Genomic DNA, 27,318 nt, shown 5'->3' with positions numbered 1-27,318 from the left:
ACCCGCATTCCAGTAACCTGTCCTTATACCAACCTGCATCCCAGTAACCTGTCCTTATCCCACCACGCATCCCAGTAACCTGTCCTTACCCCAACCTGCATCCCAGTAACCTGTCCTTAACCCAACCCACGTCCCAGTAACCTGTCCTTATTCCAACCCGCATTCCAGTAACCTGTCCTTATCCCAACCCGCATCCCAGTAACCTGTCCTTAATCCCACCCCACGTCCCAGTAACCTGTCCTTATCCCAAACTGCACCCACTAACCTGTACTTATCCCAACCTGCATCCCAGTAACCTGTTCTTACCCCAACCTGCATCCCAGTAACCTGTCCTTACCCCAACCTGCATCCCAGGAACCTGTCCTTATCCCACCACGCATCCCAGTAACCTGTCCTTATCCCAACCCGCATCTCAGTAACCTGTCCTTATCCCACCCCACATCCCAGTAACCTGTCCTTATCCCACCCCACGTCCCAGTAACCTGTCCTTAACCCAACCCACATCCCAGTAACCTGTCCTTATCCCACCCCACGTCCCAGTAACCTGTCCTTATCCCAACCCGCATCCCAGTAACCTGTCCTTATCCCAACCTGCATGCCAGTAACCTGTCCTTATCCCACCTCATATCCCAGTAACCTGTCCTTATTCCAACCCGCATCCCAGTAACCTGTCCTTAACCCAACCCACGTCCCAGTAACCTGTCCTTATCCCAACCTGCATCCCAGTAACCTGTCCTTATCCCAACCCTCATCCCAGTAACCTGTCCTTATCCCAACCGGCATCCCAGTAACCTGTCCTTATTCCACCCCACGTCCCAGTAACCTGTCCTTATCCCAAACTGCACCCACTAACCTGTCCTTATCCCAACCCGCGTCCCAGTAACCTGTCCTTACCCCAACCTGCATCCCAGTAACCTGTCCTTATCCCAACCCGCATCCCAGTAACCTGTCCTTAACCCAACCCACGTCCCAGTAACCTGTCCTTATCTCAACCCACGTCCCAGTAACCTGTCGTTATTCCACCCCACGTCCCAGGAACCTGTCCTTATCCCAAACTGCACCCACTAACCTGTCCTTATCCCAACCTGCATTCCAGTAACCTGTCCTTACCCCAACCCGCATCCCACGAACCTGTCCTTATCCAAACCTGCATCCCAGTAACCTGTCCTTATCCCAAGACACGTCCCAGTAACCTGTCCTTATCCCAACCCGCATCCCAGTAACCTGTCCTTATCCAACCCCACGTCCCAGGAACCTGTCCTTATCCCAACCCGCATTCCAGTAACCTGTCCTTATCCCACCCCACGTCCCAGTAACCTGTCCTTATCCCACCACGCATCTCAGTAACCTGTCCTTACCCCAACCTGCATCCCAGTAACCTGTCCTTAACCCAACACACGTCCCAGTAACCTGTCCTTATCCCAACCTGCATCCCAGTAACCTGTCCTTATCCCACCCCACGTCCCAGGAACCTGTCCTTACCCCAACCTGCATCCCAGTAACCTGTCCTTACCCCAACCTGCATCCCAGTAACCTGTCCTTACCCCAACCCTCATTCCAGTAACCTGTCCTTATCCCAACCCGCATCCCAGTAACCTGTCCTTATCCCAACCCTCATCCCAGTAACCTGTCCTTATCCAAACCTGCATCCCAGTAACCTCTCCTTATTACAACCCACTTCCCAGTAACCTGTCCTTATTCCAACCAGCATTCCAGTAACCTGTCCTTATCCCAACCTGCGTCCCAGTAACCTGTCCTTATCCCACCCCACGTCCCAGTAACCTGTCCTTATCCCAACCCGCATCCCAGTAACCTGTCCTTATCCCAACCTGCATCCCAGTAACCTGTCCTTACCCCAACCCGCATCCCAGTAACCTGTCCTTATTCCACCCCACGTCCCAGTAACCTGTCCTTATCCCAAACTGCACCCAATAACCTGTCCTTATCCCAACCCGCGTCCCAGTAACCTGTCCTTATCCCAACCCGCGTCCCAGTAACCTGTCCTTATCCCAAACCTGCATCCCAGTAACCTGTCCTTATCCCACGTCATATCCCAGTAACCTGTCCTTATTCCAACCAGCATTCCAGTAACCTGTCCTTACCCCAACCTGCATCCCAGTAACCTGTCCTTAACCCAACCCACGTCCCAGTAACATGTCCTTATTCCAACCCGCATTCCAGTAACCTGTCCTTATACCAACCTGCATCCCAGTAACCTGTCCTTATCCCACCACGCATCCCAGTAACCTGTCCTTACCCCAACCTGCATCCCAGTAACCTGTCCTTAACCCAACCCACGTCCCAGTAACCTGTCCTTATTCCAACCCGCATTCCAGTAACCTGTCCTTATCCCAACCCGCATCCCAGTAACCTGTCCTTAATCCCACCCCACGTCCCAGGAACCTGTCCTTATCCCAAACTGCACCCACTAACCTGTACTTTTCCCAACCTGCATCCCAGTAACCTGTTCTTACCCCAACCCTCATCCCAGTAACCTGTCCTTACCCCAACCTGCATCCCAGTAACCTGTCCTTATCCCAACCCGCATCTCAGTAACCTGTCCTTATCCCACCCCACATCCCAGTAACCTGTCCTTATCCCACCCCACGTCCCAGTAACCTGTCCTTAACCCAACCCACATCCCAGTAATCTGTCCTTATCCCACCCCACGTCCCAGTAACCTGTCCTTATTCCAACCCGCATCCCAGTAACCTGTCCTTATCCCAACCCGCATTCCAGTAACCTGTCCTTATCCCACCTCATATCCCAGTAACCTGTCCTTATCCCAACCTGCATCCCAGTAACCTGTCCTTATCCCAACCCTCATCCCAGTAACCTGTCCTTATCCCAACCGGCATCCCAGTAACCTGTCCTTATTCCACCCCACGTCCCAGTAACCTGTCCTTATCCCAAACTGCACCCACTAACCTGTCCTTATCCCAACCCGCGTCCCAGTAACCTGTCCTTACCCCAACCTGCATCCCAGTAACCAGTCCTTATCCCAACCCGCATCCAGTAACCTGTCCTTAACCCAACCCACGTCCCAGTAACCTGTCCTTATCTCAACCCACGTCCCAGTAACCTGTCGTTATTCCACCCCACGTCCCAGGAACCTGTCCTTATCCCAAACTGCACCCACTAACCTGTCCTTATCCCAACCTGCATTCCAGTAACCTGTCCTTACCCCAACCCGCATCCCACGAACCTGTCCTTATCCAAACCTGCATCCCAGTAACCTGTCCTTATCCCAAGACACGTCCCAGTAACCTGTCCTTATCCCAACCCGCATCCCAGTAACCTGTCCTTATCCAACCCCACGTCCCAGGAACCTGTCCTTATCCCAACCCGCATTCCAGTAACCTGTCCTTATCCCACCCCACGTCCCAGTAACCTGTCCTTATCCCACCACGAATCTCAGTAACCTGTCCTTACCCCAACCTGCATCCCAGTAACCTGTCCTTAACCCAACACACGTCCCAGTAACCTGTCCTTATCCCAACCTGCATCCCAGTAACCTGTCCTTATCCCACCCCACGTCCCAGGAACCTGTCCTTACCCCAACCCTCATCCCAGTAACCTGTCCTTACCCCAACCTGCATCCCAGTAACCTGTCCTTACCCCAACCCTCATTCCAGTAACCTGTCCTTATCCCAACCCGCATCCCAGTAACCTGTCCTTATCCCAACCCTCATCCCAGTAACCTGTCCTTATCCAAACCTGCATCCCAGTAACCTCTCCTTATTACAACCCACTTCCCAGTAACCTGTCCTTATTCCAACCAGCATTCCAGTAACCTGTCCTTATCCCAACCTGCGTCCCAGTAACCTGTCCTTATCCCACCCCACGTCCCAGTAACCTGTCCTTATCCCAACCCGCATCCCACGAACCTGTCCTTATCCCACCACGCATCCCAGTAACCTGTCCTTATCCCACCTCATATCCCAGTAACCTGTCCTTATTCCAACCCGCATCCCAGTAACCTGTCCTTAACCCAACCCACGTCCCAGTAACCTGTCCTTATCCCACCACGCATCCCAGTAACCTGTCCTTATCCCAACCCTCATCCCAGTAACCTGTCCTTATCCCAACCGGCATCCCAGTAACCTGTCCTTATTCCACCCCACGTCCCAGTAACCTGTCCTTATCCCAAACTGCACCCACTAACCTGTCCTTATCCCAACCCGCGTCCCAGTAACCTGTCCTTACCCCAACCTGCATCCCAGTAACCTGTCCTTACCCCAACCCGCATCCCAGTAACCTGTCCTTAACCCAACCCACGTCCCAGTAACCTGTCCTTATCTCAACCCACGTCCCAGTAACCTGTCGTTATTCCACCCCACGTCCCAGGAACCTGTCCTTATCCCAAACTGCACCCACTAACCTGTCCTTATCCCAACCTGCATTCCAGTAACCTGTCCTTACCCCAACCCGCATCCCACGAACCTGTCCTTATCCAAACCTGCATCCCAGTAACCTGTCCTTATCCCAAGACACGTCCCAGTAACCTGTCCTTATCCCAACCCGCATCCCAGTAACCTGTCCTTATCCAACCCCACGTCCCAGGAACCTGTCCTTATCCCAACCCGCATTCCAGTAACCTGTCCTTATCCCACCCCACGTCCCAGTAACCTGTCCTTATCCCACCACGCATCTCAGTAACCTGTCCTTACCCCAACCTGCATCCCAGTAACCTGTCCTTACCCCAACACACGTCCCAGTAACCTGTCCTTATCCCAACCTGCATCCCAGTAACCTGTCCTTATCCCACCCCACGTCCCAGGAACCTGTCCTTATCCCAACCCTCATCCCAGTAACCTGTCCTTATCCAAACCTGCATCCCAGTAACCTCTCCTTATTACAACCCACTTCCCAGTAACCTGTCCTTATTCCAACCAGCATTCCAGTAACCTGTCCTTATCCCAACCTGCGTCCCAGTAACCTGTCCTTATCCCACCCCACGTCCCAGTAACCTGTCCTTATCCCAAACTGCACCCACTAACCTGTCCTTATCCCAACCTGCATCCCAGTCACCTGTCCTTATCCCACCCCACGTCCCATTAACCTGTCCTTATCCCACCACGCATCGCAGTAACCTGTCCTTATCCCAACCTGCATCCCAGTAACCTGTCCTTATCCCAACCCTCATCCCAGTAACCTGTCCTTATCCCAACACACGTCCCAGTAACCTGTCCTTACCCCACCACGCATCCCAGTAACCTGTTCTTATCCCACCCCGCGTCCCAGTAACCTGTCCTTATCCCACCACGCATCCCAGTAACCAGTCCTTACCCCAACCTGCATCCCAGTAACCTGTCCTTAACCCAACCCACGTCACAGTAACCTGTCCTTATCCCAACCCTCATCCCAGTAACCAGTCCTTATCCCAACCCTCATCCCAGTAACCTGTCCTTATCCCAACACACGTCCCAGTAACCTGCCCTTATCCCAACCTGCATCCCAGTAACCTGTCCTTACCCCAACCCGCATCCCAGTAACCTCTCCTTATCTCAACCCACGTCCGAGTAAACTGTCCTTATCCCAACCTGCATCCCAGTAACCTGTCCTTAACCCAACCCACGTCCCAGTAACCTGTCCTTATTCCAACCCGCATCCCAGTAACCTGTCCTTATCCCAACCTGCATCCCAGTAACCTGTCCTTACCCCAACCTGCATCCCAGTAATCTGTCCTTATCCCACACCACGTGACAGGAACCTGTCCATATCCCACCACGCATCCCAGTAACCTGTCCTTACCCTAACCTGCATCCCAGTAACCTGTCCTTAACCCAACCCACGTCCCAGTAACCTGTCCTTATCCAAACCTGCATCCCAGTAACCAGTCCTTATCCCAACCCTCATCCCAGTAACCTGTCCTTATCCCAACCCGCGCCCCAGTAACCTGTCCTTATCCCAACCTGCATCCCAGTAACCTGTCCTTATCCCAACCTGCATCCCAGTAACCTGTCCTTATCCCACCCCACGTCCGAGTAACCTGTCCTTATCCCAAACTGCACCCACTAACTTGTCCTTATCCCAACCCTCATCCCAGTAACCTGTCCTTATCCCAACCCGCGCCCGAGTAACCTGTCCTTATCCCAACCCTCATCCCAGTAACCTGTCCTTATCCAAACCTGCATCCCAGTAACCTGTCCTTATTCCAGCCCGCATTCCAGTAACCTGTCCTTATCCCAACCTGCATCCCAGTAACCTGTCCTTATCCCACCCCACGTCCCAGTAACCTGTCCTTATCCCAAACTGCACCCACTAACCTGTCCTCATCCCAACCCACGTCCCAGTAACCTGTCCTTACCCCAACCCGCGTCCCAGTAACCTGTCCTTACCCCACCCCACGTCCCAGTAACCTGTACTTATCTCAACCCACGTCCGAGTAACCTGTCCTTACCCCAACCTGCATTCCAGTAACCTGTCCTTATCCTAAGCCACGTCCCAGTAACCTGTCCTTATCCCAACGCGCATCCCAGTAACCTGTCCTTATCCAAACCTGCATCACAGTAACCTGTCCTTATCCAAACCTGCATCCCAGTAACCTGTCCTTACCCCAACCTGCATCCCAGTAACCTGTCCTTATCCCACCACGCATCTCAGTAACCTGTCCTTACGCCAACCTGCATCCCAGTAACCTGTCCTTATCCCAACCCGCGTCCCAGTAACCTGTCCTTCTCCCAATCGGTGTCCCAGTAACCTGTCATTACCCCAACATGCATTCCAGTAACCTGTCCTTACCACACCGCACGTCCCAGTAACCTGTCCTTATCTCAACCCACGTCCGAGTAACCTGTCCTTACGCCAACCTGCATCCCAGTAACCTGTCCTTATCCCAACTTGCAACGCAGTAACCTGTCCTTACCCCAACCCGCATCCCAGTAACCTGTCATATCTCAACCCACGTCCGAGTAACCTGTCCTTATCCAAATCTGCATCCCAGTAACCTGTCCTTATCCCAACCCACGTCCCAGTAACCTGTCCTTATCCCAACCCTCATCCCAGTAACCTGTCCTTATCCCAACCCTCGTCCCAGTAACCTGTCCTTACCCCAACCCGCATCTCAGTAACCTGTCCTTACCCCAACCTGCATCCCAGTAACCTGTCCTTATCCAAACCTGCATCCCAGTAACCTGTCCTTACCCCACCCCACGTCCCAGTAACCTGTCCTTATCCCAACCCGCATCTCAGTAACCTGTCCTTACCCCAACCTGCATCCCAGTAACCTGTCCTTATTCCAACCCGCATCCCAGTAATCTGTCCTTATCCCAACCCACATCCCAGTAATCTGTCCTTATTCCACCCCACGTCCCAGTAACCTGTCCTTATCCCAAACTGCACCCACTAACCTGTCCTCATCCCAACCTGCAACGCAGTAACCTGTCCTTATCCCAACCCGCATCCCAGTAACCTGTCCTTATCCCAACACACGTCCCAGTAACCTGTCCTTACCCCAACCTGCATCCCAGTAACCTGTCCTTATCCCACCCCACGTCCCAGGAACCTGTCCTTATCCCACCACGCATCCCAGTAACCTGTCCTTACCCCAACATGCATCCCAGTAACCTGTCCTTATCCCAACACACGTCCCAGTAACCTGTCCTTATCCCAACCCTCATCCCAGTAACCAGTCCTTATCCCAACCCGCATCCCAGTAACCTGTCCTTATCCCACCCCACGTCCCAGTAACCTGTCCTTATCCCAACCTGCATCCCAGTAACCTGTCCTTATCCCAACCCTCATTCCAGTAACCTGTCCTTATCCCAACCCGCATCCCAGTAACCTGTCCTTATCCCAACCCTCATCCCAGTAACCTGTCCTTATCCAAACCTGCATCCCAGTAACCTCTCCTTATTACAACCCACTTCCCAGTAACCTGTCCTTATTCCAACCAGCATTCCAGTAACCTGTCCTTATCCCAACCTGCGTCCCAGTAACCTGTCCTTATCCCACCCCACGTCCCAGTAACCTGTCCTTATCCCAACCCGCATCTCAGTAACCTGTCCTTATCCCAACCTGCATGCCAGTAACCTGTCCTTATCCCACCTCATATCCCAGTAACCTGTCCTTATTCCAACCCGCATCCCAGTAACCTGTCCTTAACCCAACCCACGTCCCAGTAACCTGTCCTTATCCCAACCTGCATCCCAGTAACCTGTCGTTATCCCAACCCTCATCCCAGTAACCTGTCCTTATCCCAACCGGCATCCCAGTAACCTGTCCTTATTCCACCCCACGTCCCAGTAACCTGTCCTTATCCCAAACTGCACCCACTAACCTGTCCTTATCCCAACCCGCGTCCCAGTAACCTGTCCTTACCCCAACCTGCATCCCAGTAACCAGTCCTTATCCCAACCCGCATCCCAGTAACCTGTCCTTAACCCAACCCACGTCCCAGTAACCTGTCCTTATCTCAACCCACGTCCCAGTAACCTGTCGTTATTCCACCCCACGTCCCAGGAACCTGTCCTTATCCCAAACTGCACCCACTAACCTGTCCTTATCCCAACCTGCATTCCAGTAACCTGTCCTTACCCCAACCCGCATCCCACGAACCTGTCCTTATCCAAACCTGCATCCCAGTAACCTGTCCTTATCCCAAGACACGTCCCAGGAACCTGTCCTTATCCCAACCCGCATTCCAGTAACCTGTCCTTATCCCACCCCACGTCCCAGTAACCTGTCCTTATCCCACCACGCATCTCAGTAACCTGTCCTTACCCCAACCTGCATCCCAGTAACCTGTCCTTAACCCAACACACGTCCCAGTAACCTGTCCTTATCCCAACCTGCATCCCAGTAACCTGTCCTTATCCCACCCCACGTCCCAGGAACCTGTCCTTACCCCAACCCTCATCCCAGTAACCTGTCCTTACCCCAACCTGCATCCCAGTAACCTGTCCTTACCCCAACCCTCATTCCAGTAACCTGTCCTTATCCCAACCCGCATCCCAGTAACCTGTCCTTATCCCAACCCTCATCCCAGTAACCTGTCCTTATCCAAACCTGCATCCCAGTAACCTCTCCTTATTACAACCCACTTCCCAGTAACCTGTCCTTATTCCAACCAGCATTCCAGTAACCTGTCCTTATCCCAACCTGCGTCCCAGTAACCTGTCCTTATCCCACCCCACGTCCCAGTAACCTGTCCTTATCCCAACCCGCATCCCAGTAACCTGTCCTTATCCCAACCTGCATCCCAGTAACCTGTCCTTACCCCAACCCGCATCCCAGTAACCTGTCCTTATTCCACCCCACGTCCCAGTAACCTGTCCTTATCCCAAACTGCACCCAATAACCTGTCCTTATCCCAACCCGCATCCCAGTAACCTGTCCTTATCCCAACCCGCGCCCGAGTAACCTGTCCTCATCCCAAACCTGCATCCCAGTAACCTGTCCTTATCCCACCTCATATCCCAGTAACCTGTCCTTATTCCAACCAGCATTCCAGTAACCTGTCCTTACCCCAACCTGCATCCCAGTAACCTGTCCTTAACCCAACCCACGTCCCAGTAACATGTCCTTATTCCAACCCGCATCCCAGTAACCTGTCCTTATACCAACCTGCATCCCAGTAACCTGTCCTTATCCCACCACGCATCCCAGTAACCTGTCCTTACCCCAACCTGCATCCCAGTAACCTGTCCTTAACCCAACCCACGTCCCAGTAACCTGTCCTTATTCCAACCCGCATTCCAGTAACCTGTCCTTATTCCAACCCGCATCCCAGTAACCTGTCCTTAATCCCACCCCACGTCCCAGTAACCTGTCCTTATCCCAAACTGCACCCACTAACCTGTACTTATCCCAACCTGCATCCCAGTAACCTGTTCTTACCCCAACCTGCATCCCAGTAACCTGTCCTTACCCCAACCTGCATCCCAGGAACCTGTCCTTATCCCACCACGCATCCCAGTAACCTGTCCTTATCCCAACCCGCATCTCAGTAACCTGTCCTTATCCCACCCCACATCCCAGTAACCTGTCCTTATCCCACCCCACGTCCCAGTAACCTGTCCTTAACCCAACCCACATCCCAGTAATCTGTCCTTATCCCACCCCACGTCCCAGTAACCTGTCCTTATCCCAACCCGCATCCCAGTAACCTGTCCTTATCCCAACCTGCATGCCAGTAACCTGTCCTTATCCCACCTCATATCCCAGTAACCTGTCCTTATTCCAACCCGCATCCCAGTAACCTGTCCTTAACCCAACCCACGTCCCAGTAACCTGTCCTTAACCCAACCCACGTCCCAGTAACCTGTCCTTATCCCAACCTGCATCCCAGTAACCTGTCCTTATCCCAACCCTCATCCCAGTAACCTGTCCTTATCCCAACCCGCATCCCAGTAACCTGTCCTTATTCCACCCCACGTCCCAGTAACCTGTCCTTATCCCAAACTGCACCCACTAACCTGTCCTTATCCCAACCCGCGTCCCAGTAACCTGTCCTTACCCCAACCTGCATCCCAGTAACCTGTCCTTATCCCAACCCGCATCCCAGTAACCTGTCCTTAACCCAACCCACGTCCCAGTAACCTGTCCTTATCTCAACCCACGTCCCAGTAACCTGTCGTTATTCCACCCCACGTCCCAGGAACCTGTCCTTATCCCAAACTGCACCCACTAACCTGTCCTTATCCCAACCTGCATTCCAGTAACCTGTCCTTACCCCAACCCGCATCCCACGAACCTGTCCTTATCCAAACCTGCATCCCAGTAACCTGTCCTTATCCCAAGACACGTCCCAGTAACCTGTCCTTATCCCAACCCGCATCCCAGTAACCTGTCCTTATCCAACCCCACGTCCCAGTAACCTGTCCTTATCCCAACCCGCATTCCAGTAACCTGTCCTTATCCCACCCCACGTCCCAGTAACCTGTCCTTATCCCACCACGCATCTCAGTAACCTGTCCTTACCCCAACCTGCATCCCAGTAACCTGTCCTTAACCCAACACACGTCCCAGTAACCTGTCCTTATCCCAACCTGCATCCCAGTAACCTGTCCTTATCCCACCCCACGTCCCAGGAACCTGTCCTTACCCCAACCCTCATCCCAGTAACCTGTCCTTACCCCAACCTGCATCCCAGTAACCTGTCCTTACCCCAACCCTCATTCCAGTAACCTGTCCTTATCCCAACCCGGATCCCAGTAACCTGTCCTTATCCCAACCCTCATCCCAGTAACCTGTCCTTATCCAAACCTGCATCCCAGTAACCTCTCCTTATTACAACCCACTTCCCAGTAACCTGTCCTTATTCCAACCAGCATTCCAGTAACCTGTCCTTATCCCAACCTGCGTCCCAGTAACCTGTCCTTATCCCACCCCACGTCCCAGTAACCTGTCCTTATCCCAAACCGCATCCCAGTAACCTGTCCTTATCCCAACCTGCATCCCAGTAACCTGTCCTTACCCCAACCCGCATCCCAGTAACCTGTCCTTATTCCACCCCACGTCCCAGTAACCTGTCCTTATCCCAAACTGCACCCAATAACCTGTCCTTATCCCAACCCGCGTCCCAGTAACCTGTCCTTATCCCAACCCGCGTCCCAGTAACCTGTCCTTATCCCAAACCTGCATCCCAGTAACCTGTCCTTATCCCACGTCATATCCCAGTAACCTGTCCTTATTCCAACCAGCATTCCAGTAACCTGTCCTTACCCCAACCTGCATCCCAGTAACCTGTCCTTAACCCAACCCACGTCCCAGTAACATGTCCTTATTCCAACCCGCATTCCAGTAACCTGTCCTTATACCAACCTGCATCCCAGTAACCTGTCCTTATCCCACCACGCATCCCAATAACCTGTCCTTACCCCAACCTGCATCCCAGTAACCTGTCCTTAACCCAACCCACGTCCCAGTAACCTGTCCTTATTCCAACCCGCATTCCAGTAACCTGTCCTTATCCCAACCCGCATCCCAGTAACCTGTCCTTAATCCCACCCCACGTCCCAGTAACCTGTCCTTATCCCAACCTGCATCCCAGTAACCTGTACTTTTCCCAACCTGCATCCCAGTAACCTGTTCTTACCCCAACCCTCATCCCACTAACCTGTCCTTATCCCAACCCGCGTCCCAGTAACCTGTCCTTATCCCAACCCGCATCTCAGTAACCTGTCCTTATCCCACCCCACATCCCAGTAACCTGTCCTTATCCCACCCCACGTCCCAGTAACCTGTCCTTAACCCAACCCACATCCCAGTAATCTGTCCTTATCCCACCCCACGTCCCAGTAACCTGTCCTTATCCCAACCCGCATCCCAGTAACCTGTCCTTATCCCAACCCGCATTCCAGTAACCTGTCCTTATACCACCCCACGTCCCAGTAACCTGTCCTTATCCCAACCTGCATCCCAGTAACCTGTCCTTATCCCAACCCTCATCCCAGTAACCTGTCCTTATCCCAACCGGCATCCCAGTAACCTGTCCTTATTCCACCCCACGTCCCAGTAACCTGTCCTTATCCCAAACTGCACCCACTAACCTGTCCTTATCCCAACCCGCGTCCCAGTAACCTGTCCTTACCCCAACCTGCATCCCAGTAACCAGTCCTTATCCCAACCCGCATCCAGTAACCTGTCCTTAACCCAACCCACGTCCCAGTAACCTGTCCTTATCTCAACCCACGTCCCAGTAACCTGTCGTTATTCCACCCCACGTCCCAGGAACCTGTCCTTATCCCAAACTGCACCCACTAACCTGTCCTTATCCCAACCTGCATTCCAGTAACCTGTCCTTACCCCAACCCGCATCCCACGAACCTGTCCTTATCCAAACCTGCATCCCAGTAACCTGTCCTTATCCCAAGACACGTCCCAGTAACCTGTCCTTATCCCAACCCGCATCCCAGTAACCTGTCCTTATCCAACCCCACGTCCCAGGAACCTGTCCTTATCCCAACCCGCATTCCAGTAACCTGTCCTTATCCCACCCCACGTCCCAGTAACCTGTCCTTATCCCACCACGAATCTCAGTAACCTGTCCTTACCCCAACCTGCATCCCAGTAACCTGTCCTTAACCCAACACACGTCCCAGTAACCTGTCCTTATCCCAACCTGCATCCCAGTAACCTGTCCTTATCCCACCCCACGTCCCAGGAACCTGTCCTTACCCCAACCCTCATCCCAGTAACCTGTCCTTACCCCAACCTGCATCCCAGTAACCTGTCCTTACCCCAACCCTCATTCCAGTAACCTGTCCTTATCCCAACCCGCATCCCAGTAACCTGTCCTTATCCCAACCCTCATCCCAGTAACCTGTCCTTATCCAAACCTGCATCCCAGTAACCTCTCCTTATTACAACCCACTTCCCAGTAACCTGTCCTTATTCCAACCAGCATTCCAGTAACCTGTCCTTATCCCAACCCGCATCTCAGTAACCTGTCCTTATCCCAACCTGCATGCCAGTAACCTGTCCTTATCCCACCTCATATCCCAGTAACCTGTCCTTATTCCAACCCGCATCCCAGTAACCTGTCCTTAACCCAACCCACGTCCCAGTAACCTGTCCTTATCCCAACCTGCGTCCCAGTAACCTGTCCTTATCCCACCCCACGTCCCAGTAACCTGTCCTTATCCCAACCTGCATCCCAGTAACCTGTCCTTATCCCAACCCTCATCCCAGTAACCTGTCCTTATCCCAACCGGCATCCCAGTAACCTGTCCTTATTCCACCCCACGTCCCAGTAACCTGTCCTTATCCCAAACTGCACCCACTAACCTGTCCTTATCCCAACCCGCGTCCCAGTAACCTGTCCTTACCCCAACCTGCATCCCAGTAACCTGTCCTTACCCCAACCCGCATCCCAGTAACCTGTCCTTAACCCAACCCACGTCCCAGTAACCTGTCCTTATCTCAACCCACGTCCCAGTAACCTGTCGTTATTCCACCCCACGTCCCAGGAACCTGTCCTTATCCCAAACTGCACCCACTAACCTGTCCTTATCCCAACCTGCATTCCAGTAACCTGTCCTTACCCCAACCCGCATCCCACGAACCTGTCCTTATCCAAACCTGCATCCCAGTAACCTGTCCTTATCCCAAGACACGTCCCAGTAACCTGTCCTTATCCCAACCCGCATCCCAGTAACCTGTCCTTATCCCACCCCACGTCCCAGGAACCTGTCCTTATCCCAACCCGCATTCCAGTAACCTGTCCTTATCCCACCCCACGTCCCAGTAACCTGTCCTTATCCCACCACGCATCTCAGTAACCTGTCCTTACCCCAACCTGCATCCCAGTAACCTGTCCTTACCCCAACACACGTCCCAGTAACCTGTCCTTATCCCAACCTGCATCCCAGTAACCTGTCCTTATCCCACCCCACGTCCCAGGAACCTGTCCTTATCCCAACCCTCATCCCAGTAACCTGTCCTTATCCCAACCTGCATCCCAGTAACCTCTCCTTATTACAACCCACTTCCCAGTAACCTGTCCTTATTCCAACCAGCATTCCAGTAACCTGTCCTTATCCCAACCTGCGTCCCAGTAACCTGTCCTTATCCCACCCCACGTCCCAGTAACCTGTCCTTATCCCAAACTGCACCCACTAACCTGTCCTTATCCCAACCTGCATCCCAGTCACCTGTCCTTATCCCACCCCACGTCCCATTAACCTGTCCTTATCCCACCACGCATCGCAGTAACCTGTCCTTATCCCAACCTGCATCCCAGTAACCTGTCCTTATCCCAACCCTCATCCCAGTAACCTGTCCTTATCCCAACACACGTCCCAGTAACCTGTCCTTACCCCACCACGCATCCCAGTAACCTGTCCTTATCCCACCCCGCGTCCCAGTAACCTGTCCTTATCCCACCACGCATCCCAGTAACCAGTCCTTACCCCAACCTGCATCCCAGTAACCTGTCCTTAACCCAACCCACGTCACAGTAACCTGTCCTTATCCCAACCCTCATCCCAGTAACCAGTCCTTATCCCAACCCTCATCCCAGTAACCTGTCCTTATCCCAACACACGTCCCAGTAACCTGCCCTTATCCCAACCTGCATCCCAGTAACCTGTCCTTACCCCAACCCGCATCCCAGTAACCTCTCCTTATCTCAACCCACGTCCGAGTAAACTGTCCTTATCCCAACCTGCATCCCAGTAACCTGTCCTTAACCCAACCCACGTCCCAGTAACCTGTCCTTATTCCAACCCGCATCCCAGTAACCTGTCCTTATCCCAACCTGCATCCCAGTAACCTGTCCTTACCCCAACCTGCATCCCAGTAATCTGTCCTTATCCCACCCCACGTGACAGGAACCTGTCCATATCCCACCACGCATCCCAGTAACCTGTCCTTACCCTAACCTGCATCCCAGTAACCAGTCCTTATCCCAACCCTCATCCCAGTAACCTGTCCTTATCCCAACCCGCGCCCCAGTAACCTGTCCTTATCCCAACCTGCATCCCAGTAACCTGTCCTTATCCCAACCTGCATCCCAGTAACCTGTCCTTATCCCACCCCACGTCCGAGTAACCTGTCCTTATCCCAAACTGCACCCACTAACTTATCCGTATCCCAACCCTCATCCCAGTAACCTGTCCTTATCCCAACCCGCGCCCGAGTAACCTGTCCTTATACCAACCCTCATCCCAGTAACCTGTCCTTATCCAAACCTGCATCCCAGTAACCTGTCCTTATTCCAGCCCGCATTCCAGTAACCTGTCCTTATCCCAACCTGCATCCCAGTAACCTGTCCTTATCCCAACCCACGTCCCAGTAACCTGTCCTTACCCCAACCCGCGTCCCAGTAACCTGTCCTTACCCCACCCCACGTCCCAGTAACCTGTACTTATCTCAACCCACGTCCGAGTAACCTGTCCTTACCCCAACCTGCATTCCAGTAACCTGTCCTTATCCTAAGCCACGTCCCAGTAACCTGTCCTTATCCCAACGCGCATCCCAGTAACCTGTCCTTATCCAAACCTGCATCACAGTAACCTGTCCTTATCCAAACCTGCATCCCAGTAACCTGTCCTTACCCCAACCTGCATCCCAGTAACCTGTCCTTATCCCACCACGCATCCCAGTAACCTGTCCTTACGCCAACCTGCATCCCAGTAACCTGTCCTTATCCCAACCCGCGTCCCAGTAACCTGTCCTTCTCCCAATCGGTGTCCCAGTAACCTGTCATTACCCCAACATGCATTCCAGTAACCTGTCCTTACCACACCGCACGTCCCAGTAACCTGTCCTTATCTCAACCCACGTCCGAGTAACCTGTCCTTACGCCAACCTGCATCCCAGTAACCTGTCCTTATCCCAACTTGCAACGCAGTAACCTGTCCTTACCCCAACCCGCATCCCAGTAACCTGTCCTTATCTCAACCCACGTCCGAGTAACCTGTCCTTATCCAAATCTGCATCCCAGTAACCTGTCCTTATCCCAACCCACGTCCCAGTAACCTGTCCTTATCCCAACCCTCATCCCAGTAACCTGTCCTTATCCCAACCCTCGTCCCAGTAACCTGTCCTTACCCCAACCCGCATCTCAGTAACCTGTCCTTACCCCAACCTGCATCCCAGTAACCTGTCCTTATCCAAACCTGCATCCCAGTAACCTGTCCTTACCCCACCCCACGTCCCAGTAACCTGTCCTTATCCCAACCCGCATCTCAGTAACCTGTCCTTACCCCAACCTGCATCCCAGTAACCTGTCCTTATTCCAACCCGCATCCCAGTAATCTGTCCTTATCCCAACCCACATCCCAGTAATCTGTCCTTATTCCACCCCACGTCCCAGTAACCTGTCCTTATCCCAAACTGCACCCACTAACCTGTCCTCATCCCAACCTGCAACGCAGTAACCTGTCCTTATCCCAACCCGCATCCCAGTAACCTGTCCTTATCCCAACACACGTCCCAGTAACCTGTCCTTACCCCAACCTGCATCCCAGTAACCTGTCCTTATCCCACCCCACGTCCCAGGAACCTGTCCTTATCCCACCACGCATCCCAGTAACCTGTCCTTACCCCAACATGCATCCCAGTAACCTGTCCATATCCCAACACACGTCCCAGTAACCTGTCCTTATCCCAACCCTCATCCCAGTAACCAGTCCTTATCCAAACCCGCATCCCAGTAACCTGTCCTTATCCCACCCCACGTCCCAGTAACCTGTCCTTATCCCAACCTGCATCCCAGTAACCTGTCCTTATCCCAACCCTCATTCCAGTAACCTGTCCTTATCCCAACCCGCATCCCAGTAACCTGTCCTTATCCCAACCCTCATCCCAGTAACCTGTCCTTATCCAAACCTGCATCCCAGTAACCTCTCCTTATTACAACCCACTTCCCAGTAACCTGTCCTTATTCCAACCAGCATTCCAGTAACCTGTCCTTATCCCAACCTGCGTCCCAGTAACCTGTCCTTATCCCACCCCACGTCCCAGTAACCTGTCCTTATCCCAACCCGCATCTCAGTAACCTGTCCTTATCCCAACCTGCATGCCAGTAACCTGTCCTTATCCCACCTCATATCCCAGTAACCTGTCCTTATTCCAACCCGCATCCCAGTAACCTGTCCTTAACCCAACCCACGTCCCAGTAACCTGTCCTTATCCCAACCTGCGTCCCAGTAACCTGTCCTTATCCCACCCCACGTCCCAGTAACCTGTCCTTATCCCAACCTGCATCCCAGTAACCTGTCCTTATCCCAACCCTCATCCCAGTAACCTGTCCTTATCCCAACCGGCATCCCAGTAACCTGTCCTTATTCCACCCCACGTCCCAGTAACCTGTCCTTATCCCAAACTGCACCCACTAACCTGTCCTTATCCCAACCCGCGTCCCAGTAACCTGTCCTTATCCCAACCTGCATCCCAGTAACCTGTCCTTACCCCAACCCGCATCCCAGTAACCTGTCCTTAACCCAACCCACGTCCCAGTAACCTGTCCTTATCTCAACCCACGTCCCAGTAACCTGTCGTTATTCCACCCCACGTCCCAGGAACCTGTCCTTATCCCAAACTGCACCCACTAACCTGTCCTTATCCCAACCTGCATTCCAGTAACCTGTCCTTACCCCAACCCGCATCCCACGAACCTGTCCTTATCCAAACCTGCATCCCAGTAACCTGTCCTTATCCCAAGACACGTCCCAGTAACCTGTCCTTATCCCAACCCGCATCCCAGTAACCTGTCCTTATCCCAACCCACGTCCCAGGAACCTGTCCTTATCCCAACCCGCATTCCAGTAACCTGTCCTTATCCCACCCCACGTCCCAGTAACCTGTCCTTATCCCACCACGCATCTCAGTAACCTGTCCTTACCCCAACCTGCATCCCAGTAACCTGTCCTTAACCCAACACACGTCCCAGTAACCTGTCCTTATCCCAACCTGCATCCCAGTAACCTGTCCTTATCCCACCCCACGTCCCAGGAACCTGTCCTTATCCCAACCCTCATCCCAGTAACCTGTCCTTATCCAAACCTGCATCCCAGTAACCTCTCCTTATTACAACCCACTTCCCAGTAACCTGTCCTTATTCCAACCAGCATTCCAGTAACCTGTCCTTATCCCAACCTGCGTCCCAGTAACCTGTCCTTATCCCACCCCACGTCCCAGTAACCTGTCCTTATCCCAAACTGCACCCACTAACCTGTCCTTATCCCAACCTGCATCCCAGTCACCTGTCCTTATCCCACCCCACGTCCCATTAACCTGTCCTTATCCCACCACGCATCGCAGTAACCTGTCCTTATCCCAACCTGCATCCCAGTAACCTGTCCTTATCCCAACCCTCATCCCAGTAACCTGTCCTTATCCCAACACACGTCCCAGTAACCTGTCCTTACCCCACCACGCATCCCAGTAACCTGTCCTTATCCCACCCCACGTCCCAGTAACCTGTCCTTATCCCACCACGCATCCCAGTAACCAGTCCTTACCCCAACCTGCATCCCAGTAACCTGTCCTTAACCCAACCCACGTCACAGTAACCTGTCCTTATCCCAACCCTCATCCCAGTAACCAGTCCTTATCCCAACCCTCATCCCAGTAACCTGTCCTTATCCCAACACACGTCCCAGTAACCTGCCCTTATCCCAACCTGCATCCCAGTAACCTGTCCTTACCCCAACCCGCATCCCAGTAACCTGTCCTTATCCCAACCTGCATCCCAGTAACCTGTCCTTAACCCAACCCACGTCCCAGTAACCTGTCCTTATTCCAACCCGCATCCCAGTAACCTGTCCTTATCCCAACCTGCATCCCAGTAACCTGTCCTTACCCCAACCTGCATCCCAGTAATCTGTCCTTATCCCACCCCACGTGACAGGAACCTGTCCATATCCCACCACGCATCCCAGTAACCTGTCCTTACCCTAACCTGCATCCCAGTAACCTGTCCTTAACCCAACCCACGTCCCAGTAACCTGTCCTTATCCCAACCTGCATCCCAGTAACCAGTCCTTATCCCAACCCTCATCCCAGTAACCTGTCCTTATCCCAACCCGCGCCCCAGTAACCTGTCCTTATCCCAACCTGCATCCCAGTAACCTGTCCTTATCCCAACCTGCATCCCAGTAACCTGTCCTTATCCCACCCCACGTCCGAGTAACCTGTCCTTATCCCAAACTGCACCCACTAACTTGTCCTTATCCCAACCCTCATCCCAGTAACCTGTCCTTATCCCAACCCGCGCCCGAGTAACCTGTCCTTATCCCAACCCTCATCCCAGTAACCTGTCCTTATCCCAACCCGCGCCCGAGTAACCTGTCCTTATCCCAACCCTCATCCCAGTAACCTGTCCTTATCCAAACCTGCATCCCAGTAACCTGTCCTTATTCCAGCCCGCATTCCAGTAACCTGTCCTTATCCCAACCTGCATCCCAGTAACCTGTCCTTATCCCACCCCACGTCCCAGTAACCTGTCCTTATCCCAAACTGCACCCACTAACCTGTCCTCATCCCAACCCACGTCCCAGTAACCTGTCCTTACCCCAACCCGCGTCCCAGTAACCTGTCCTTACCCCACCCCACGTCCCAGTAACCTGTCCTTATCCCAACCTGCATTCCAGTAACCTGTCCTTATCCTAAGCCACGTCCCAGTAACCTGTCCTTATCCCAACGCGCATCCCAGTAACCTGTCCTTATCCAAACCTGCATCACAGTAACCTGTCCTTATCCAAACCTGCATCCCAGTAACCTGTCCTTACCCCAACCTGCATCCCAGTAACCTGTCCTTATCCCACCACGCATCCCAGTAACCTGTCCTTACGCCAACCTGCATCCCAGTAACCTGTCCTTATCCCAACCCGCGCCCAGTAACCTGTCCTTCTCCCAATCGGTGTCCCAGTAACCTGTCATTACCCCAACATGCATTCCAGTAACCTGTCCTTACCACACCGCACGTCCCAGTAACCTGTCCTTATCTCAACCCACGTCCGAGTAACCTGTCCTTATCCCAACCTGCATCCCAGTAACCTGTCCTTATCCCAACTTGCAACGCAGTAACCTGTCCTTACCCCAACCCGCATCCCAGTAACCTGTCCTTATCTCAACCCACGTCCGAGTAACCTGTCCTTATCCAAATCTGCATCCCAGTAACCTGTCCTTATCCCAACCCACGTCCCAGTAACCTGTCCTTATCCCAACCCTCATCCCAGTAACCTGTCCTTATCCCAACCCTCGTCCCAGTAACCTGTCCTTACCCCAACCCGCATCTCAGTAACCTGTCCTTACCCCAACCTGCATCCCAGTAACCTGTCCTTATCCAAACCTGCATCCCAGTAACCTGTCCTTACCCCACCCCACGTCCCAGTAACCTGTCCTTATCCCAACCCGCATCTCAGTAACCTGTCCTTACCCCAACCTGCATCCCAGTAACCTGTCCTTATTCCAACCCGCATCCCAGTAATCTGTCCTTATCCCAACCCACATCCCAGTAATCTGTCCTTATTCCACCCCACGTCCCAGTAACCTGTCCTTATCCCAAACTGCACCCACTAACCTGTCCTCATCCCAACCTGCAACGCAGTAACCTGTCCTTATCCCAACCCGCATCCCAGTAACCTGTCCTTATCCCAACACACGTCCCAGTAACCTGTCCTTACCCCAACCTGCATCCCAGTAACCTGTCCTTATCCCACCCCACGTCCCAGGAACCTGTCCTTATCCCACCACGCATCCCAGTAACCTGTCCTTACCCCAACATGCATCCCAGTAACCTGTCCATATCCCAACACACGTCCCAGTAACCTGTCCTTATCCCAACCCTCATCCCAGTAACCAGTCCTTATCCAAACCCGCATCCCAGTAACCTGTCCTTATCCCACCCCACGTCCCAGTAACCTGTCCTTATCCCAACCTGCATCCCAGTAACCTGTCCTTATCCCAACCCTCATCCCAGTAACCTGTCCTTATCCCAACCTGCGTCCCAGTAACCTGTCCTTATTCCAACCCGCATCTCAGTAACCAGTCCTTATCCAAACCTGCATCCCATTAACCTGTCCTTAACCCAACCCACGTCCCAGTAACCTGTCCTTATCCAAACCTGCATCCCAGTAATCTGTCCTTATCCCAACCCTCGTCCCAGTCACCTGTCCTTATCCCAACCCACGTCCCAGTAACCTGTCCTTATCCCAACCCTCGTCCCAGTAACCTGTCCTTATCCCAAACTGCGTCCCAGTAACCTGTCCTTATCCAAACCTGCATCCCAGTAACCAGTCCTTATCCCAACCCGCATGCCAGTAACCTGTCCTTATCCCAACCCTCATCCCAGTAACCAGTCCTTATCCCAACCCTCATCCCAGTAACCTGTCCTTATCCCAACCCGCGTCCCAGTAACCTGTCCTTATCCCAACCTGCATCCCAGTAACCAGTCCTTACCCCAACCTGCATTCCAGTAACCTGTCCTTATCCCAACCTGCGTCCCAGTAACCTGTCCTTATCCCACCACGGATCCCAGTAACCTGTCCTTTACCCCAAACTGCATCGCAGTAACCTGTCCTTTACCCAACCCACGTCCCAGTAACCTCTCCTTATCCCAACCCTCATCCCAGTAACCTGTCCTTATCCCAACCCGCGCCCCAGTAACCTGTCCTTACCCCAACCCTCATCCCAGTAACCTGTCCTTACCCCAACCTGCATCCCAGTAACCTGTCCTTATCCCAACCCGCATCCCAGTAACCTGTCCTTACCCCACCCCACGTCACAGTAACCTGTCCTTATCTCAACCCACGTCCGAGTAACCTGTCCTTATCCCACCCCACATCCCAGTAACCTGTCCTTATCCCAACCTGCATCCCAGTAACCTGCCCTTATCCCAAACTGCACCCACCAACCTGTCCTTATCCCAACCTGCATCCCAGTAACCTGTCCTTATCCCACCTCATATCCCAGTAACCTGTCCTTATCCAAAACTGCATCCCAGTAACCTGTCCCTATTCCAACCCGCATTCCAGTAACCTTTCCTTATCCCAGCATGCATCCCAGTAACCTGTCCTTACCCCAAACTGCATCCCAGTAACCTGTCCTTAACCCAACCCACGTCCCAGTAACCTGTCCTTATACCAACCTGCATCCCAGTAACCTGTCCTTACCTCAACCCGCATCCCAGTAACCTGTCCTTATCCCGCCACGCATCCCAGTAATCTGTCCTTATCTCAACCCACGTCCGAGTAACCCGTCCTTATCCCAACCTGCATCCCAGTAACATGTCCTTATCCCCACCCACGTCCCAGTAACCTGTCCTTATCCCAACCCTCATGCCAGTAACCTGTCCTTATCCCAACCCGCATCCCAGTAACCTGTCCTTACCCCAACCTGCATCCCAGTAACCTGTCCATATCCCAACCCGCATCCCAGTAACCTGTCCTTATCCCAACCCGCATCCCAGTAACCTGTCCTTATCCCACCTCACATCTCAGTAACCTGTCGTTATTCCACCCCACGTCCCAGTAACCTGTCCTTATCCCAATCCGAATTCCAGTAACCTGTCCTTACCCCACCCCACGTCCCAGTAACCTGTCCTTATCCCAATCCGAATTCCAGTAACCTGTCCTTACCCCACCCCACGTCCCAGTAACCTGTCCTTACCCCAACCCCCATCCCAGTAACCAGTCCTTACCCAACCTGCATGCCAGTAACCTGTCCTTACCCCACCGCACATCCCAGGAACCCGTCCTTATCCCAACCCATGTTCCAGTCACCTTTCCTTATCCCTACCCACGAGGCTTTGCCATTGTTTTCCCGTTCTCTTCCCCATCCCGCGGGGAGGGCTGATCAGGCGGCGCGTGGTGTTCGGCTGGGGCTGAACCTCGAAAGGGCAAAATAGTCAGTCAGCTTCACAGTAACTTGGTAGCTGCTTTGTACTTAAACCTGACATTGAGATATCTGCATGATTTTGTTGTTAATGGATCCTAATTTGTCTGCAGATGACAAGTTAAAGAGAATGTAGTAATATATTGGTAACAAACGAATTAACAAATTTTAATGAACCTGTAAGAGACTTGTGCTAATTCTTCCCTTCTGATGAAGTTAGAAGAAAGAATCTTGTGAATGCAGAAGAACGGGACATAGGCCATGGTCCTTGCTTCCTGATTCTGTTTGCACAAACTATCTCAGCAAACCGGAGAGCTTACAATAAGGACACGCTAGGTTTCAGTGTGATTCAAGGGAAGCTCATGACTATTCACAATGGTAGTGAATCATAGAGTGGCACAATCCAGCTCTTACCTCCCGTTTGAATCTGACACAAGAAAGTCCTCATGAACTGGGCACAATACCCAGCTAGCCTCGGGGTCTATCTCATGTGAGCAAGCAGCAGATGCTCACAGAAGGAGCATGTGGCCATACAACCACATAGGTACATTCACATGGGTGTACAGATGCATACAGCTGCCACAGTTCTCATCACTGGATTTAATCTGTCTCACTGGGCTTCTCTTCTTTGAATTTGTCTAATCTGTTCTTGAACACATCTACACAATCGATATACACAGGTCCCTGTAGTGAGTTCTACTCTGTAACCACGGTCTGTGCGATACCTGTCAGTGCCCTAATGGCCTTAACCTGCCTCGCCTGGAGCCTCCGCCCACACCCAGGGACCCAGGAGCTCTATTTCAGTTCAGCCCTTAGCCTCAGTCTCTGTCTGAACTATGCTGGAGCAGTTTTCAGCTTCACCACCACCATGTCTGTGCCTGGCCATGGAGCCCCTTTGGTCTGGTCTGGATCTCAACGTGCAACCTGACTTCTTGGCTTGACCTCAGCCCTGCCTTGCTGCTGTGGACCTGCCCTGTCATCACTGGACCTGATCCTAACCCTGACCTGAAGATTTACTCTCTAGCTTGACCGTGTCACCATGCTATTGCTTTATGCTCTGTACTCTTGGTTGGACCTGCCCTGCTCCCTTGCTCGTGTGCTGCGGGACTGTCCCTGGCTGATGAGGGGCCTGCCCTGCCGGCTGGGGGATCCCTGGAGGTGCCAGGCTCACCTTCCCGTAGGGAGTCGTCCCACTCTTGCTGCACCTTGACTGGAGTACAGATCTAGCTTGCATTCTCCATTATCTCTCCTTAATGGCTATAGATAATTTCAAAGGCTTTTGTTGTCTACTCATATTAAGGACTTTTTTTTTTTTCATGTGTTTTGCTCTACATGAACTTTTATTTATATTGCCATTTAGTGCCATGAAATTCTTCCACAATGTTCTGCAGCATTTTTTTTTTCTTGTAACTACACTGAATAGTTTTGGGTAGCTAGAAAACTATGTCACATCGCTCTCCTTTCCACCCTTTTATTCATATTTGAATACTAGAATTTGAGATCCCTATGGTTATTCCTTTTCATTTAAAGCTAGTAGATTATTCTGAATTTGAATAAGCAATGAATAAAAATGCTTTTTTCTCAATGTGAGGTTTGTCAATGAGAGTCTTGATTGTATTTTGGAGGGAAATGTAAGTAGCTTAAGTGATCAGCATGCTTTTCCATTCTTGTTCACACCTTCATTTCTCTAATCAGTAATTTGTGCGGAATGTCTCTAATCTACCAGGGCTATGTTAATTGTCTCCAATATATCGTATTTATCCATACGCCATTCCAGTTCTGTTGTTGGTTGCTATTTCTACAGATTTGCTGGTACAGATATCAAACCTGTGGGCCTGTATTGCCTTGCATCCCACAATTTTGTATCCCCTTCCATTCCTTTGATACTGAGGCTGATTTGTATAATCGATTACTTAACACTTTGGCAAGTTCACGCTGGAGTTGTTAGTTTCTGGGTGGATACCAGCTGGTTCTTGTGATTTACTTACCTGTTTGTTTCAACACATTCTGCTGATGTTTCCTTCTGAAACAGTTCCTCCTCTTCCTTCATGGAGAACTGCTCTGGCATGGGAGCTGCTACACAAGGGTGACTGATGCATAGAATTAATTTAATTTTTCTTCTACAGCCTTACTTTCTGTGAGGAACGTGTTGATCATCTATCAGTGTTATGACTTTCTGGTAATTTCTTACTCACAAAGTGCTTGAGAGAGTATTTGCTATTACTTTGTAATTCTTTAACAAAGATTACTAAGGAATAATTTTTTGACATTATTATGTTTTTCCTGTTAACAGATGTAATGGTCTTTTCTGTTCTACTTGTCTGGACAGACCTCCCACTTCTTCAACCTTTTTCTTCTCTTCATAGTTTCCTTTACTCCACTGTTAAATGACTTCACCTTTTTCATTGTTGTAGCTTTACAGTAAAAGGATTTTTTTTTTTAAATGTATTTACTCTGGTCTGCTTCTATGGTATTTTTAAGGTAACTACATTCTACCTCTAAGTCCTTTATTCTTTTGGCTGCCGTTTTTAACAGACAGCCTCATCTCTATGTTCCCTGCTTTGAAAAACATGTATCTGTTGTGGATCTGTGAAGGGTTTGAAGTTCACAGAATCATAGAATGGGTTGGAAGGGACCTTAAAGATCATCTAGTTCCAACCCCCTGCTATGGGCCAATCAAACTTTAGAGCATAAAAGCTTCTGTGATTATTTAATGCATTAACCCAACACATGTGGTACCAGAAACATGTTACAAAGGGTAACTCTTGAATTTCTACTGGTAAGTGTTTCCCCCTCCTTTTTTTTTTTTTTTTTTATCCTCATGGTTGAAAGATACTGGATCTGGCAGGCTTTACAGGACTGTTGTGGTTTCACCCCCGTGGGCAGCTCAGCCCACCCAGCTGCTCGCTCATTCCCCCTCAGCAGGATGGGGTAGGGAGTAGGAAGGGTAAAAGTGCAAAAACTCCTGGGTGGAGATAACGACGGTTCAACAGGTAAAGCAAAAGCCGCGCACGCAAGCAAAGCAAACGCAGGAATTCACCCACCGCTTCCCAAGGGCAGGCAGGGTCAGCCATCCCAGGACAGCAGGGCTCCATCACGCGGGAAGGTCACTTGGGAAGACAAACGCCCTCACTCCCAACGTCCCCCCGTCCTCCTCCTTCCCCAGCTTTTATTGCTGAGCACGACGTCCTGTGGGCTGGGATATCCCTTGGGTCAGGGGGGTCAGCTGTCCCGGCTGTGCCCCCTCCCAGCTCCTCGTGCACCCCCAGCCCGCTCGCTGGTGGGGCAGGGTGAGGAGCAGAACAGCCCTTGGTGCTGTGCAAGCACTGCTCGGCAGTGACCAACCCACCCCTGTGTTAGCAGCACTGGTTTCAGCACAGACCCCGAGCACCACGCGAGCTGCTGTCACGAAAACCAGCTCTACCCCAGCCCAAACCAGTACAAGGATCCAGATAAACAGCTGGATCAGAAATACTTTGTCAGAGGTGGAAGTTCCCGTGTAGGAGGGAAAGCTGCACATACCAGAGCCAGCGTGACTCAGATGAAGGACCCATGACCCCAGCCTCCTCATTCTCTATCCTTCCACCGTGTCACACGCTGAATTCTGCTGTAAATTGTTGTGGACTACATCTGTTACTGAGCAGTGATTTTAACCTGAGATTAACCCTAGCAACAATTCCTGACCACAGCAAACTCTCTTTGAAAGCCTGTTTTAGCAATATTTGAAGATTGCTAGCAAAGGATTAATTCAGCTGGTTAGAGAACTAAGCATCTATTTCCTATGTATTATCTTATTAACATTTGTTTGCATAATACCGTGGCTCTTCAAGCAGTGTGTTACACTGCTTGACTGTAACAGTGTGTTACACTGCTTGAGTCTAATGCTACTCATTATTTACTCTAGGCTTAACAGTTCAGCGGCAGTGCTCAGACTGCTAATAACAGACGGCACAGCTATCCTGATCAGGTCTTTACTAATTGAAACAAAGCAAATGGACCTTTAAAACGATTTAATCAGTAACGGAAATGAGA

This window comes from Grus americana, chromosome 5 (assembly GCF_028858705.1).
Source record: "Grus americana isolate bGruAme1 chromosome 5, bGruAme1.mat, whole genome shotgun sequence".
Taxonomy (NCBI): domain Eukaryota; kingdom Metazoa; phylum Chordata; class Aves; order Gruiformes; family Gruidae; genus Grus; species Grus americana.
The sequence above is the reverse complement of the archived record's forward strand: the minus strand, read 5'-3'. Positions refer to the sequence as shown.